The sequence below is a fragment of the Myotis davidii genome, unplaced genomic scaffold, assembly GCF_000327345.1.
Source record: "Myotis davidii unplaced genomic scaffold, ASM32734v1 scaffold135, whole genome shotgun sequence".
NCBI classification, from domain to species: domain Eukaryota; kingdom Metazoa; phylum Chordata; class Mammalia; order Chiroptera; family Vespertilionidae; genus Myotis; species Myotis davidii.
The window spans coordinates 13434461-13451494 of NW_006289813.1; the positions used below are offsets into that span (position 1 = coordinate 13434461).

General features: G+C 37.9%; 1 pseudogene; it reads left to right on the top strand.

Moving 5' to 3' along the window:
* Positions 1-2586: 2586 nt before the first annotated feature.
* LOC102764726 lies at positions 2587-4203 on the top strand (annotated as a pseudogene).
* The last annotated feature ends 12831 nt before the right edge of the window (positions 4204-17034 follow it).

Consider the following 17034-nt stretch of genomic DNA (forward strand, 5'->3'; position numbering starts at 1 on the left):
TTTGCCTCAGTGTCTTTGCCTTTGTTCTTTTCTGCATGGAATTCTGTACCACTACCGCTGTCCGGACTCATTTTCCCTATATTCAAATTCTATTTTAAATTCCACAAATTCTCAGGGAAGTCATCAGCAATGTGTAGGGCGCGGCTATAGGGTTAAGCCTCTGACTGACCTGTTGGCAAAGCCACAAACAAGTCCCAGCTTAGAGGGCACAGTCCTCTTAGCATAATTAGGCTTGACCCTATGACGTCCCTAGATCTTATCTGGGTAGCTAATGGGCTGAGGGAGATGCAGCAAGTGCTGCCAAAAGAAGTGAAACTCACAAGAACATTGTAACTATGGTGACCACCACATTGTTTACCTCTGACTATAAAATAAAGGCTCAGCTTGCCTCTGGATCTCTCTCTGTGGCCTCAGGCAGGCACAGGAAGATCCACCTAGAGTAGACTCAGCTTATTCTCTTGGTCTGTCTTTTCTTCATCCTTCGCCGCCCTCCCTCAGGCTTGAGGAACCCTTGGCTGAGCTGGCTCGGCACAGCAATGGACTGGATATTTGTGCGCCCCCCCCCCCAAATTTATATGTTGAAACTAATGCCCAATATGATGGTGTGAGGTGGTGGTGGAGCCTTTGGGAGGTGCTTAGGTCATGAGGGTAGAGCCCTCATTAATAAGATTAGTGTTGCTATAAAAGAGATTTTAGAGACCAAGCCTTCCCCTTCCACTATGTGACGACTTAGGGAAAAGGTAGCTACCTATGAACCAGGCAATGGATCCTCACCACACACCAAATCTCACCAGACCCTGTGCCATCATCTGGGACTTCCCAGCCTCCGGAACTGTGGGAAATGAATATTTACTGTTTATAAGCCTCTCATTCTCTGGTATTTTGTTTTAGCAGTTCAAACAGATGAAGTCGGCATCTTTCTTCTCCAATCTTTAAAACCCTCATAGTTTTGTTTATATACCCTATTTAAATCTGCATGTTATATTTCTGTATTAATTTGTTTAAATTTGTTATTTTTATGGAATCACTGGGGATAAGTATTACATCATACATCTTTATAACTTTAATCCCTAACATTTTGCCTTGCTTGGAGTAAGCTGATATTCACTGCATTAAATTAGACAAGACAAAAGAATTCCTTTATCAGAGATTTTGATATTGTTAAACCAAGACAAGAGTATAATAAATTTGAAATTTAGATTTTCAGCCAAGGGGAACATTAAAGAAATAATTGGAGGACACGGTATTTGGGCTGGGTCTTGTAGGAAAAGTTCAGTTGGATTTGGTAAGCCTTTCTTATTCCAGAGGAAAAAAGAAAGCAGAAAAGTTGTCCAGTGACTGTAACAATGTGAACATACCTATTTGGTAGGGAAGGCCCAGGGTGTGTGGGTATGAAGAATAGAGTTTGGTGGAGATGTACTGTGGTGTAAGGGGAGGAATAAGGAAGGTGGAGCCCGGTGCTTAAGTCTTGAAATATTCTGCTTTTTTCTGTAGGCGATGTAAAGCCATTAAAAAGTCTAGATGTGATCAAACTGAGTTAAGGGAAATTGCATGGGGAAAGAACCACCGAGGTGAACTGATTAGTAAAGGCATCTGATCTCAAATACTTTCTCCGTAAATGTTTAAAGAAAATCTAATTTGGATGTGGATATATTTGCTTTTCCACTGGCAATCCTCTTTTATAAGCTTGAAGTTGCTTTTTAGGTGGAGATTTTCAGTCACTCCCAACCCAGATGGGAATCACTCTAGTAAATAACCCTGGGGCAGCAGCTCCACACACCAATGACAGTACCCGGGAGATTTCTGCACAGGGTCTGTGTCACGCTGACTTCAATTAACATACTTCTTAATTAGGAAGAAATACAGAGGTAAAGAGAATGGTACTTTTAATCCACTGCCCCTTGTTTAGCTTTCTGTCCATTTGAGACATGAGATCACATAGATGGATGGAGAGCCAACATCATGATGAAATTCCTTGTGACAATTAAAATTGTTAGGTCAGATAAATTATATGCAATTTAAAGTTTATTCCAGACTCCACATTTGCCTTGGAGGAATTGTGAAGTTGTTCTTTAAAAGCTATTTCTGTGGACTCTAAATGTCAAACTGTTATGGACAGTGTTCTAATTAAGCCAACATCATACATAGAGATTAGGTTCCTAATTCAGTTTCCAATAGAAAAGTCTGCAGCGTCGTTACTCACCTCAAAAACAACAGAACAACAAAACCAAACAAAGGCTGCTGCATTGTGCCAACTGAACTTGAAGACACGGTGCCCTTGGGTATATATGTAATTTACCCATTGAGAATATTACTTCAGCCAAAGGGAAGTAATACCCTACCATGCGGCCTTCTGATCTTTCCCAAAACTGGATAACCTGATCTAAACTAAACAGCCTATGTGATAAAGAAAAAGGAAATCATTGCTTCCTAAACTTAAACCTAATTATATTCACATAAGAAGGGAAGTGACTTGTAATTAAAATGGGAATAGAAAAGCATTTTTTCCTCTCTTGCATCAACACCTTTGGTGCCGAAGAAGGAAACAGTGACAGACTTGGAGACTCATGTTCTCTGTCTTTCACCATGCCTGGGTCACTTCCCTTGAATGCAGAAGCCTTCTGGCCAAAAGGGTGTGAGAAGTTATGCCTTTGAGATTTATTTTCCTTCTCAATATGTTGATCAAGCAGAGTTGGAAGAATATGATGGATGGTGTAGGTGCTGGAAAGTATACCATTGGCTTGGACGAGACCAGGATGGGCTTCTGCATGGATAGAGACGATATCAACTCTCTTTGCATGACTGTAGTTCAGATTCTTATGAAGGTAAATAGCCTTTCTAATTATTGCATTGGGTGGTTAGAAGTTGGAACAGAGACAATAATTGATAAATCAAAGTTGGTGAAGACTAATTTGACAGCTTTTTCAGGAGTCTGGGAATATAGATATAGAAGGAGTAGACACCACAAATACCTGCTATGGAGGAACAGCCACTGTCTTCAATGCTGTGAAATAGATCGAGTCCAGCTCTTGGGATGGACGATCTGACCTGGCAGTTGCAGGAGATATTGCTGTATATGTCACAGGAAATTCTCAATCGATAGGTGGAGTCAGCCATTGTTCTGCTCATTGGGCCAAATGCTCCTTTCATTTGTGAATGAGGACTTCATAGGACACACATACAACATGCCTTTGGCTTCACAAGCCTGATATGCTTTCTGAATATCTCATAATAGAAGGGACACTCTCCCTCTAGTGCTACCTCAGTGCATTAGACCACTGCTACTGTGTCTACCCCCAAAAGATCCGTGCCCAGTGGCAGAAAGAGGGATATGATAAAGATTTTGCTTTGAATGATTTCAGCTTCATGATCTTCCCCTCATCCTATTGTAAACTGGTTCAGAAATCTCTAGCTCAGATGATGCTGAATGACCAGCACAGAGATAAAAACAGTATCTAGAGTGGCCTGGAAGCCCTTGGGGGTATTAAATTAGAAGATGCATACTTTGATAAGAGATGTGCAAGAGGCATTTATAAAGGCTAGTTCTGAACTTTTAATTAGAAAACAGGCATCTTTGCTTGTATCCAATCAAAATGGAGATAAGTGCATGTCCTCCATGGGTGGCTGCCTTACTTCTGTTCTAGCCCAGGACTCACCTCAGCTGGCAGGAAAGAGGGTCAGCATGTCCTCTCCTAGTGCTGGTTTGGCTGCCACCTTCCACTCCCTTAAAGTTATACAAGATGCCACACCAGGGCCTGCTCTTGAGAAAATAATAGCAAGTCTTTGTGCTCTTAAATCAAGGTTTGACTCAAGAACAACCTTTGCTGAAAGCATGAAGGTGGAGGGGATGCTTATCACCTGGTCAACTATAGTCCCCAGAGTTCAATAGGTTTACTCTTTGAAAGACCATGGTACCTGGTTAGAGTGGATGAAAAGCACAGGAGAATTTATGCCTGGCCACCTCTCCAAATGACGACACTTTGGATGGAGGAATAGGAATATGCATTCAAGCCCAGTAGCTGAACATGTTCCCAGTCCTTCTAGGAAAGTGCCAAGACTCCAGGGAATGGCAACAAAACCAGAGCAGCTGTCATCAGCAATGGGGGGCATGAAGAACTTCTGTGCAGGGAAGACCCGTGTGGGCTGCGTGGGGTTGGGTATGTATGGGAACGGTTAGAATGGGATGCCTGGAGACAGTACTAAAGGGTTACATGTTGCTTAAAATTTTATGTGACTGACATGGAGCCTGGAAAACTGACATGTTCTTGGGAAAGTCTCTTAGCTTCCTATTGAGTCTAGACAATGATTACTGTATTCCATGATGTTAATGGCTCTGTAAAACTTCCTATCTCTCTGGCCATTAGTATGCTTGAAGCTTAGTTTTTATATGTGGTTTGATGAGTCGTGTGATTCTGACAGAAAGGAGCAGAGATGCTAGTCTTCAATTTTAATTTTTTTTTGAATGTGTTATGCTTCCAACAAATAAGGTTACTGAAAGTACCTGTGGTTTTTGGAAAAAGTTTCTAGTTCAAGGAATGTGCTCTTACATGTGAATTACACAAACCCTGTTTGAAAATGGCAAGACAAACGTGTTCTTTGCTAAACCTTGTACATTCTGAAGAGAAGAGTTGGGATGGTAACTGGTTCTGGAAACTGGAATGTGGATTAAATCCAGGCAGCAGTGAGGAGTGATTGCAAAGGCTCTGAGTGGAGAGTCTAGCCCTGAGCAGGCGGCCTGGGAGGGGTGGCCTGGTGTGTTTGCAGCTCTGAGTGTAGCTCAAGGTCTGTTCCTGAATCTGTTCATGCTGGACTAGGCTGAAAAACTGAGAAGTTACTGGCACTTGTGTATGAGGAAGCTTGTTGCTGCAACCTTTTGTACCTTATTCTGAATAATAAATAAACCATTTTTTTTCTAGCTGCTCTTAAACATTTTAAAAACAAGGACAGGGCCAAGACACTAGGTTACTTCTGATGCTTCGGTGTTACAGATGGAACTGAAAAACTGACAGCCTGACTTCATGTTATAAGGATTCTTTTCCTTTAAAAAAATCTGTTTAATGAAAAGAAAAAGGTGATACCCAAGTTTTTACATAGTTTGATAAGCCAAAATGAGTTTTTCATTTAAGATCTGGAAGTAGAATCTAGAAAGCATTTTCTTAGACTTACACCTTAAGAAAACCATCACAAGATCTGAATAAGACTGGATAGACATTTTTGTAGATATTTTTGGTGCTGAAATATGACATGAGCCTTATAGATTGTTAAATAGAGTTAGTTGGAACCAATGTACAAAATTAAATTTTTTATATTTTATTTGCTGTTAAATTCTGTGACGTTTCAGTTATCTAAAATCAACGCACACAAATATGAAATGTAACGTTTCAAATTGCAAGGTAATATGTAATGTAATGTTTGTAAAACACTCTAGTCTGTTATTAATTAATGGTATTTTGACTTGTAAAGTCATAATTTGTTAAAATGACTTCATTTTAACACCCACTGATATAGATTAATAATGGAAGTTCAGGCTTAAAAGATTGATGGGAAATCGTGCATGCAGTAATTTTGCAAGTATTGGGAGTTCGGTATGCTTCGAAAAGAGTAATTTAACTTCTGGGTGTCAGCAATGGGCGGGCCTAGTAATATTATCACAGAATTAACTATATACTTTATTAACAGTGAGGTGAATAACTTGGAATAAAATTTTAGGGAAATATTTTTAAAAAGAGCTTTAGAAGTACAGTGAAGTCATTGCTTTGTAATAACATGTTCAGCAAAGTTGGTAAGATAAATTTTTACTAGAAGTTTTTGCAGGTATTAAACATAGATATCTGGAAGTAGGAGTCCGTAATCTAGGGTTTTATCTAATCTCCCTTTAATTAAAGAGGAGAAACACTTTAATTTCAACAGAATCTATGAAATGCTTTTATCATTTCATACACATTGCCATGAGACTATTAACGGTTAAAGGACATTGGATTGTTCCTTTTTTAGGTCAATAACAATCCCTTCCATTTTATTGAATGTTTACCTTATGAATGCTTCACATACATTATCTTACGTATCCCTACAAAGTAATGTGGTTGGTATAATTACTCACATTTTACAGGTGAGGAAGCGGTGGCTAAACATGTTCAAAGATGTTCCCAAAGTTACAAGCAATTAAATGAGTCAGTGTTTGAATCCAGGTTAGTGTGAATTCAAAACCTGAACTATTTCCCACAACATTTTAATGACTGTCGTGCAGTATCTCAAGATATTCTGTGGGGATGGTATTTTAAAGAGTTCCTTAAGTCAGCATTGGCATTGGTTTCTGCTGCATCTTCAGCAGTATCCTATTAATTGGGACCTCTTAATGCTAAGACTGTGAGGTTCATAGGCATGATGCACACCGAGGTAGGAAAGGTTCAATTTGTAACTTAAAAGTCGCTTTTTCAGATGTTTAATTTGATGGTTAGAAAGGAAATGAAACTATAAATTGAACCCATTCTACTTGCTTTTTGGTCTGGGTAACTTAGCCTTAGTTATGTTCCTTTCCTGATACTATTCTTTTTCCTGTTCAGGAAGTAGTGTAATTGGGAGGGTAACAGCCCTTTATATGTAGGACAATCTTTATGTAGCATGCATGGTTCAGCCACTTAGAATTCAAATGAAACTTAAACCATAATTTAAATTAATATTTTACTTTGGATTGAGAGCTGCAGTCTGAGTGTCTGTATCCCTGCCAAATTCATATGTTGAAATGTTAACCCAAAGATGATGTATTAGGAGGTGGGTCCTTTGAGAGATGCTTAGGTCATGGGAGTGGAGCCTTCATGAATGGGATTAGTGCCTTTACAAAAAGAGATCACAGCCATCCCTTCATGTGAAGACACTGAGAAATCTGTATCCCAAAGAGGGCGCTCACCTGGCCATGGTGGCACCTTGATTTCAGACTTCCAGCCCCCAGACTGTGAGAAGTAAATTTCTGTTCTTTATAAACCGTTCAGTCTGAGGTATTTTGTAATAGCAACTTGAGGGGACCAAGTTTTCAAGTAGGAAGACTTGTTTTTTACTCATTTCCTTATCTGAACATATTCTAGTCATTTATTTTTTAGCTCTGAGTCATGCCTACTTAGCTTACCGTATACCTTGAATATCAACTAGAGCCAAGGGCTACTTCTTGGGTTTGTCCTGTCAATTTCTAATTTAGGAAAATGGGATGCAGCAACCTTCTTGTACTATTTATATACATTCGCTACTTCTACACCTCTAAACCCTCGGGGACATTCAAGGAAACTTCACACTTTTGTGTCACTTTCTACTTAGATTCAAGGCCATCAGAATTATAATTAATTTGCATTTAGACCCCTGTGTAAGGGGATGTCACTTCTTGACTTCTTGGAAATGCTACTGGATGAAAAAAAGAAAGAAAAAAAAAGAAAGGGGCATTCAGTGCTCTGTATACATTTAATTAGAAATTCCAGTTAATTACTCATTATGTTCATTTACATTCCTGGAATTTTATAGAGAAAATATTTCTTCCACTTTTGTGTCAAAAAAAAAATCTGTTCAGCACAAGAAAGCATTTTATTTTTCATAGGATCAGATCCTTAAGTGAACTTTGTTAAAAATACTTTTGTTTCTCAGTGTTTCCTTTTCCCTTTCAGTTGTTCAAAAGCAACCCTAGTCTGCAAAGAGGCACATTTTACAGTTAGAAACACTAAAAGCACAGCATGTAAGAAAATACACTTTTATTTTTTTAAATTTAACAAACACTTATATTTAAGTGCTTTAAAATATAATTTATTTAATCCTTATAATAACCCTATGAGGCCAAATATTGTTTTCCAATTTTACAGATGTGACTACATCTGTAAATAATGTATAATAATATTTGATATTCGATAATATCAGAAGGGCGATGACAAAAAGTTTGAGTTCTGTATGCAGGTTTGGAAAAATAGCAGAAGTATTGAATACTCACTTCTTTAAAGAGTTGCTACTTCTCTCTGTGGCAGTTTTCTGGGCTTAATTTCAAAGATGAGTAAAATTCATATTTTGAGCAGCTTCTTAAGAATTCTGGTGGACAAGCTCCTGAAGTTAATTCTAAAGATGAACTTAGTGTATTAAGTTCTGCGCCAAGGTGAGTCACATTATAGTGAAGCTCCAACATGGTTTTATTTTTATAGCTAGAGCAGCGAATTAAAGGAGATTTCCTTTGCTTTTGAGCCATTCTCCAATTTAATTGTTCACACTTATATAATAGGTGCTAGCATAACCTATTGGAAAGGATAGCAAAAAGCAATTGAGTCCTCTTTGTTCCTTAATGGACTGTGTGATTTTAGGTAAATCCTTTTCAGATTTTTGTTTTCTTTTAAGTAAAACAAGAATAATGACACTTTTATTTCCCTACCTACCTCCTAGGAATAATCTATGATAAAAACTCAAAAGAGCTATTACTCCCGAGGAGAGGCACAGTTGTGCACCCCCCTTTTCTTTTATTCTGTTTTGAGCTTATGTTAGACTCCTGGTAATATCATCCACTATTCCTGCCTGAACGGCATTTGTGATTTTGATGGACAAGGAATACTTGTGATGTTTGCCAACCAACCTAGTACAAAAGCTTTTGATAAAGGTGATATTTTAAAACTTTTCAGACTATAGGAGCCTTCTCCTTGAGATTGCACCTGCTTTGACTTAATGGGCAGAGAGGTTAACTTCTTTATTTTTTTTTACACAAATAATTATTAAATGTCTACCAAAAATGAATGTATAGGAAATAATATGGGTCAACATGGAAGTCAATTTATAATCCCCCGGCTTTAGTTTTTGCTTTACCTTTTATTGGCCCCAGTCCTCACAGACATTATTTAAATTAGAAGAGATTCAGCCCAGCCGGCATGGATCAGTGGTTGAATTTGGACCTATGAACTAAGAGGTCATGGTTTGACTCCTAGTCAGGGCACCTGCCCAGGTTGTGGGCTCCATTCCCAATCGGGGCCCTGCAGGAGGCACCGATCAATGATTCTCTCTCATCATTGATGTTTTTCTCTCTCTCTCTCTCTCTCTCTCTCTCTCTCTCTCTCTCTCTCCCTTCCTCTCTGAAATAAATAAAAATATATTTTACATTAGATGAGATTCAGTTTCCTCACTTATTAGCTACTAGTATCTCTTTTATGCTATGAAAATCATAAAAGCATTTTTTTCCTTATTGATATTTAAAGATAAATGATGGTGATATTTAGAAATGAAACTAGTAAAATGGGTGATGGTAACCTATTCAAGTTTTGCATGAGCAATAATGTCATTAGTACTTTTAATTTAAATGATCTTATAGTAAATTAACCATGTCTCATTTTCATTTTTTTTGTTTTTGTTTTTGGAGAGCCAGGCTGTTAATGGGAAGTTACTTGTATCATAAAAACACTAATCCAGGTATTTTCTCTGGGCTTCCAAAAGTTGTAGGTAAGTTTGGATTCCTTTGCAGATTTCCTTCAGTGTCCTGCAACCATGGCATGGAAAATGCTCTTTTTCTTTACGGTGAGCCCAGGTCAAGATAACACCACACTCCTACTCAACTCCCCTTTCTCTCTATTGATGTCTAAATTGAATTTATCATCCTTTCTCCAGAAAGCCTTCTTTTGAATTTCCTGTTTCTAACACATTGTAGGATGGAAACCTAGTCATCATGAAATCCTTCCCCATTACCTTGTTCTCTCTTCCTCTCCCTTTTGCCCAGTGTAATCAATAAATCATCAAGAACCACTGATTTCTTCTTTCTCCTATTACTTATATGTGCTCTTATATATATATTTTTTCTTTTCAAACATTGAATAAATATGAGGATTAATGTGTCAGTGAGTGAGATGCTATGGAACAGGAGAATTAAGGCCACAGAAATAACCATTGATAAAATAGCCTAAAGTTAGTGCTAATCATGACTGCAATGACAAAAAAAACAATACTTTCCTCTATGAAACAGACTTGAAGAACAGTTTGGAGAGTAGCATGCTGTTCAAGCACTTACCAATTAACATGGAAATTAAAACATGTCATGGCTGTTAGTGTAAGCATTCACTAGTGTACCCATGTCAAGCAATATGTAATATAGTATTCTAGTTGATAACAAACTTAATGACCACAATAAAATGCTAATTACAATATAATAATAGTTTTTGGTTGTCTTGTGTGTGCATGTTGTATTGCATATTTGTATGTAGGCAGTACTATTGTAAGATATACTATTATAGATATACGAACAATAGCTAACACATATTAAACATTCTTTTAAATCATTTTTCAGTCAGACTCTTAAATTTTATAATAGTTTCATGCAAGAGCATACTATTATTATGCTCATTTCACAGATGGACATGTCTGAAGCGCAGAGCAGTGATTTGTCTAGAGTTGCAGAAATCTAGTACGTTGCAGAGCTAGGATTCTAACCCATAAGGTCCAAATGAGAGTGTAAACTCTATTTCAACACATGTTCCTATTCTGCCTTATGAGAATTTTATCATGATCCTTTGTAAGCAGTCATACTATTTATAAACAGTCATACTATAAACCTTGTCAGGCAGAATCGCCAATAGGGCCTAAAATATAACTATATTATCAGGGTAGTAATACATAACTGACTAATTCATTTTTTTTGTTTATTGACACTTTCCACATTAAATTCAAACTATGTGTGTACAGGTTGATTAGAAGTCACTGTGTGGGAGATGGATGAATGGAAGAAGGAAGAGCAACCTGTTGTATGTGGAGGGATTTAGGAATTTGGGGGGCGGGGGTTAGAGTTGGGTTCCATCACAGAGTCTGCCTTGAGGTTAATCTTTCAGCGAGCCCAATGTAATCTGTGCTTGACTCTTCTGTGGAAATTTGAAGAGTGGTTTCCTACCCCACCAGAAAATCTATGGCATATTATGGCTGTTGTAGAACATAAGTGTATATATAGGGCAGTGGAGGCAATTCTCAACTGGAGGCAATTCTCACTCATCCCCTAGGTGGCATCTGGCAATGACTGAAGAAATTGTTGATTGTTATGATTGGGGAAGGAGGTGCTACAGGCATCTATCAGGTAGAGGCCATGGATGCTGCTAAACAACTGACAATGCATGTCAGGCTCCCTCACCGGTAAAGAAGCATCTGAACCACAATGGCAATAGTGCCACTGTTGGGAAATCCTGATATGGGGGATAGGTGCTACTTGCTATATCAGCACAGATTTCAGCAAATGTTTTTTAGACACAGTGTAAATTCTTAACCATTAACAGGATGCATCATAAGCCATAGGTCCTAGCAGTAATGATGATGGTAAAGCTTCCTGGTAGCTCTTCATCTTCATGTGGGAAAGTCTGGAAGAAATTTGGGTCATTGATGATACAGAGGTATTTGTGGGGAGTTATCTGATGACCTCCAGAAATAGTAAGGAAATCATTTGGAAGAAAAACCAGAGATTTTTTCCCTTCTCCCTTTCTTCCCCTCACCTAAATTTCTTCTTTTTTCTTTTCTTCTTCCCATATTCTTCCCTCCTGCTCTCCCTTCTATCCTTCTTTCTCCTTTCAACCAAAATAATTGTGCATCCATTATGTGTTAAGCAATATGTATAGTTACAAAGATGAAAAATAAAAAATGTCAAAATGTAATAAAAGTGTTTTAGGGTATCATCCTATATAATAAAAGCCTAATATGCTAAGTGTCTGGTCATTCGTTCAACCAATCAAAGTGTAATATGCTAATGATATGCTAAGACGGCTCAACCACTTGCTATGACATGCACTGACCACCAGGGGGCAGATGCTCCATCCAGTAGGTTAGCTTGCTGCTGGGGTCTGGCCAAATCAGGACTGAGCAAGACAGGCCAGACATGCCCTGGAGCCCTCCCACAGTCCCTTCCTGGCTGGCTAACTTCCCACATTCCTCCCTGGCCCTGATTGTACACTGGTGGGGTTCCTTGGCCTAGCCGCACCCTCTCACAATCCAGGACCCCTTGGGGGATGTCAGAGAGCCGGTTTTGGCCTGATCCCGCAGGCCAGGCTGAGGAACCCCAATGGTACATGAATTCGTGCACTGGGCCTCTAGTAATAGTATATGAATCTATCTATTTATAACACTACTAGAGGTCCGGTGCATGAAATTCATGCATGGGTAGGGTCCCTAGGCCTGGAAGGTGATCAGTGCCAATTGGGGCCTTCCTTTGTTCTGTGCCGCCCCCTGGTGGTCAGTGCAAGTGGTCAAGCTCCTGGTCAGTAGAACTCCCAAGGGGACAATTTGCATATTAGCCTTTTATTATATAGGATAATGATGAAATCAAGGGCACCAATTACGTGAATGTATGGGTCAGCCACATTTGTTCAAGCAAAGATAACCACACTTTTTCCTTTGTTCCCAAATTCAATACATGTGAGCTCTCAGAAATGTGTACAATTTGATCACAAGGAGGACCAGATAAGATGGTGTGGATATTTCTGTGCGAACCTACTTTCTTAAACAGACAAATTAAAGCCCACATTTTACTGGCCAATCACTCATATTATACACTCAACAGAGAAGATTTTCATTAGTAAACAAACAGGAAGTTCAGGTATTGACAACTGTTTCTTCCCATTTGAAATAAAACTGGGAGATTGGGGGAGGTATTGACTTCAATAGGTGTAGTTTTTAACAAAACTTTCCTAATCAGTGGAAAGTGGCCTCATGTATATATTTCTTTTTAGAGAAAAGTTATCTATAAATTTGTTTATAAATACATTTTTAGTCATTATCTTCCTGGAATATTCTGCTGAAACCAAAAGGAACAGGCAAAGCTGCAGAAGAAACAGAGAGAAAAAGAAAAAGGCAAATATTTCAGCAAGACAAATGCAAAGCAAACAATGAAACAAATGAGGTTACAGACAACGGCATGAATGTTAATGAGCATAATGCCATATAGTGGGAATCTGCTAATTGCATAGTTGAGGGAATTGAGAGGACATTTCCCTAACAGTTTGTTCTTGTTGTTTAAATTTTTTTAAAAAAGATATTGCAGGATGGCCCGATTTAGTTCCAACATTGTATTATGCAGCTGCATCACAATTCCCTACTGAAGTTCTATGGGAGAGTTGAGCCTAATTTAGTACAGTTGGTTTTTTTGCACGATACCATCAAGATCAGTAAATGAATACCCAGAGCATGTGTGAAAGGCTGAGAAGTTATTGCAGTTTTGCAACCAAGAACTAAGGAGACTTTGCAGGTTCACTAATTTGTGAGAAGGGGAAAAAACACTATATACAACAACAACAAACCCGCATAAGAGTTGGTTAACTTTGGACATTTGCCTTTAACTTCAAAATGTAGTTCCAATACATTTTTATTCATAATGATGAAATAGTGAACTTTATAATTTTTCCTCTTTATGCCAGTATAGTTGACATACAGTATTCGATTAGTTTCAGGTGTACATCAGTATTTATATACCTTACGATATAGTCATCATGAAAGCTTTATAGTTTTCAATCAAGGGAATGGGTCACTTCAGAAGTCTTGTTTGTTTTTATGGTATCTTGAGAAGGAAGACATCCTGGCACTCTTAAGATATAGCTAATATGACACATCATGGAGCTAGACTTAAGTCAGACATTCAGTCCCCAAACTATGTATATACTTACATCTGAATTCTTTCAATTTCAGAAGAGATTTTCATGGGAAAAGACCTATGCCAACAATCTGCTCAACATAAGCTCTTTTCACAGGGAGGAAGAATGATGTTTGTTTATGTACTTATTCACTTATTCCTTCCCCAAAGATTTATAGAATGTCTATCATGAACAATATGGAGTCTCTTTTATTTGGGGTTCATAGTCAAATTAAAAAGACAGACATGAAACTAATGAACATTAATACAATTTGGTAAGAACTAAAATAATTATGGGTCTATGGAAAATAGCGTGCCTAAGAGAGCATGAACTCTGCCTACACGAATGGGGAGATTTCAGGGAAGTATTCACACAAAAGGAAGGGATGGGAAGACCTATAAAAGATTAGCAAAATTTCTTTAGACAGAAGTTAGGTATGTGCCATTGAATGGAGATTCATCCACGTGTCAGATACTAGCTAACTTAAAAAAGATGAGCTATAAACACCCGTGAGTATTCTTGCCAGTTACTCTGGAATTCATCACCATTTCTGAACCTTAACATTGCCAGAATACACTATTCTCACTATCTTACCCTGGCATTAGTATTAGACTTGATGTTACTTATGTGGGCTCTGTCTTTTGATTCCATGAATACCTAACCACTGTCAGTAATTAATTTGGTTACCATAAAGGTCAGACACCCTTGGTCCTCCTGAGAAGAGAAAGATTCAAGGAAAAATTACGTATATGCAAAGGCACTGAGGCATGGTGAATTGTTAGTGTTTACAGGAATATAGTTCTTTTTGTCTGGAGCACAGACATGTGTAAGTCAGATGAAACTGGAGACAGAAAATTATTTTTTCTACAGATTTAATAAAATAATTTGGATGGTGGGGATCCACTGAATGACTTTAGGATAAAATGAATTAGATTTATATATCATAAAAATGACACAATAGACAAATAGGATAGAATAGGGGTTGGTGATATAAGTTTTAAAGGTGGGGATGGGTTTCAAGAGTTTTTTTAAGAAGTATTATCTCAGGACTTGATTTCTTTTCTGACTCATTCATTGAACTTCTATCTTATACTCATGATAGCAACGAGTGGAGGATGATTGCCAGATTTTTCATTTGAGGTAAAGAATGGGCTGCCTTGATTTTATATACATACTGTATAGACCCGTTTACCACTTTACCACAAAATTTATCAGTGTTTACTTGTCCAGCTTTCCCAAGAGACTGTGAGCATCTTCATCTTAAATATTTTTGTTAGCTCATCCATCTTTGTGTAGTCTGTCCTTCCTCCCTCCTTTCTTCCCGTCTTTCCTCCCTCCCTCCCTCCCTCCCTCCCTTTTTTCCTACTTCCTCTTTCTTTGATCTTTATGTCTTTCACTTGTACTTAACTATAGTGGCATACAAGTATAACATATTCTTAAAAGAATGTTTTACAAACAGCATGTTTTTAAAATTAAATTTCTTGGGGTAACAATGGTTAATAACTATATAACTTTCCAGTGTACAATTTCATAGTATGGCAACTGTAATACTATATGAGGTGCACCTATATTCGACTACATGCTCACCATCTGAAGTCCAGTCTACTGTCCAGCATCATTTATTGAGGTTTGCTGCCTAGATAAAGAGAGAACAAGTCTTAGCATGACAGCGAGTAGAGGGATTATAGAATCTGGTATAGAGGTTTCGGAGTTACTAATACAGTCTTTGATTATACTTGGAATTATCCAGAGGGAAATTATATAAAGGGACTATAGAAACAATTGTCAATGATTGTGGATATTGTGGCGTGTGCCATGCTAAGTGCCTTACATGCACCGACTAATTTAATCATCTCACAATTTAATGTGTAGTAGTTCTTATTGATGCCATTTTAGAGATGAGAAAACGAAGAGCTCCATGGAAAGAATCTTGGGAAGCAACAGATTTTCCGAAGTGGGTGTAGGGTTAGGGATAAGCAAATGTAGTAGAAATGAGATGGACAGAGTTAGGAAGAAAATCCCTGGAAGGAGGAACAGGACCAATGGCAGGACCCTAAGGAGCAACAACGTCTGTGGGACAGGCATGGAGAGGGGGCGGGTGGGGCACTTAGAAGTGGTCAGAGGTTTAGAAGGAGAACCGGAAGAAACAAGAAAGAATTTTGAAAATAAAAGGGTGAGTTGGTAGGCAATGCCTCAGACTGTGAGAGGTCAAGTTATTTGGGGATGAAAGGAGCCTTGAATTTGGCCATTAGGAGCTTGTTCTGTGCATTGTTAGCAGGGTGGTAGAGGGATGTGGGAGTAGTGAGTAGCTGTCTGAAGGGAGGCAACACTGAGGAGCTCTGGTGAGCAGGAGATGCATAGGTCTCTAACCAGAAGAGAAAGAGATTAGAGGCTCTTTTTTTTTCTTTAGAAAAGAGATATATTATTTTGTTTATATATAAAGGCTGAGGGGAAGGAGCCACCAAGGGTGGTGATGATACAGAAGACAGTCATAATTGACAGAATAATATCTTAGAAAGTGTTGGAGGAGATGGGTCAAAACTATAAAGGATAGAAGAAAGGACACTTCCTTCCCTTGTTCCTGGAGTTCAAAACAGGTTTGAAACACTGGGTAGCATGGGGGAGAGAAAATGTGAAGAGAGAGCGAGGAGGTTGGGGAAGCTTGGTATAGAAAAGCTTTTCATACTATTCCTCATGCAGAACTGGGGCAGGCTGTAAAGTTTTATATATTTTTTTCATAAAGACAAATAAATGTAGTACATCTGCATAATATGAGTTTGTACTAAAATGAGCCTCACTATGGTGCCTTTTTCAAAATTAACAGATAGAGGCATAAAGTGTTACAGAAAGTAGTTTCATTTAATTTACTGTATTTCATTTGTTTAACATGGCATTTGCCACTGATGTTCCTTTTGCTATGATAACCATCTATAAATTACTGTGCTTTCTTTCTCAGAAATTCACTCTTTTTGAGAAGAAAAGGATTAGCATATTTTATAAGACTTTTATTTTTAAAAATGTATATTTTTGAACATAGAACATACAAATCTATATATTTCTTAGCACCATTCATACATCAATATATTATTGATTGAGTCAAATTAAACAACAACAGAAAAGCAAATGAAGGCAAAAGGGATAGTATATATAGTAGCTTCTGCATAAAATTCATTAGAAAATGAAAGAGGTTAGATTCTTGTATTGTATAATGGGTTCATTTTAATTATTTTTCCCTCCTAGGAGAGGAGGCTTGGCTATATTAAAACCATTTGGTAGCATGTCTCAATGACATTTGAAAGAAATGCAATTCCTAAATATGAGGATGAGGAGAAAAAGAAATAGTTTTTTCCCCTTAAAAATGTTCATTTTTCTAATATCTTATTCAACTCAAAAAGTAAGGTATTTTGACGTATAGCATGCCATTTAGCATGCCAGT